The sequence below is a fragment of the Penaeus monodon genome, chromosome 33, assembly GCF_015228065.2.
Source record: "Penaeus monodon isolate SGIC_2016 chromosome 33, NSTDA_Pmon_1, whole genome shotgun sequence".
NCBI classification, from domain to species: domain Eukaryota; kingdom Metazoa; phylum Arthropoda; class Malacostraca; order Decapoda; family Penaeidae; genus Penaeus; species Penaeus monodon.
The window spans coordinates 12,690,594-12,690,937 of record NC_051418.1 but is presented as its reverse complement, the minus strand read 5'-3'; the positions used below and the strand labels follow the sequence as shown (position 1 = coordinate 12,690,937).

The 344-nt window shown below is 51.7% G+C and overlaps 1 protein-coding gene across 1 annotated transcript in view; it reads right to left on the bottom strand.

The window, feature by feature from the left end:
• The window catches only part of LOC119594051 (protein arginine N-methyltransferase 7-like), a gene marked incomplete at its 3' end in the record, with an annotated part of 14,014 nt that overhangs the window by 12,912 nt on the left and 758 nt on the right, over positions 1–344 (bottom strand).

The following is a 344-nucleotide window of genomic DNA, read 5'->3' as shown; positions in this document are numbered from 1 at the left end:
TTCAAAACGCAAATTAACACATCGGTAATTGCTCCGAAGCTCCCGCCCCCCTCGGAAACCACGGCCCGATTTCCCCAGCCGCTACGTGGGTCACTCCTGGAAATCCACGAGCGTTACCTTCCCGAACGCGGAGCTCTGCCGCTGACCCCTCACCCAATCATCCTATTTCCTGCCTTTTGAAATAAATACGTCAAAAGTTGTGCCTTTATAAGAGCGCGAAAATGACTGATCGCGACTATATGGCCAATACTCGCAGCAGTAGCCTATATACACGGTCATTTACGCACAACAGCGGTCGACATACCCACATACCCAACGGCAGTCTACACACAGCCAACAACAGC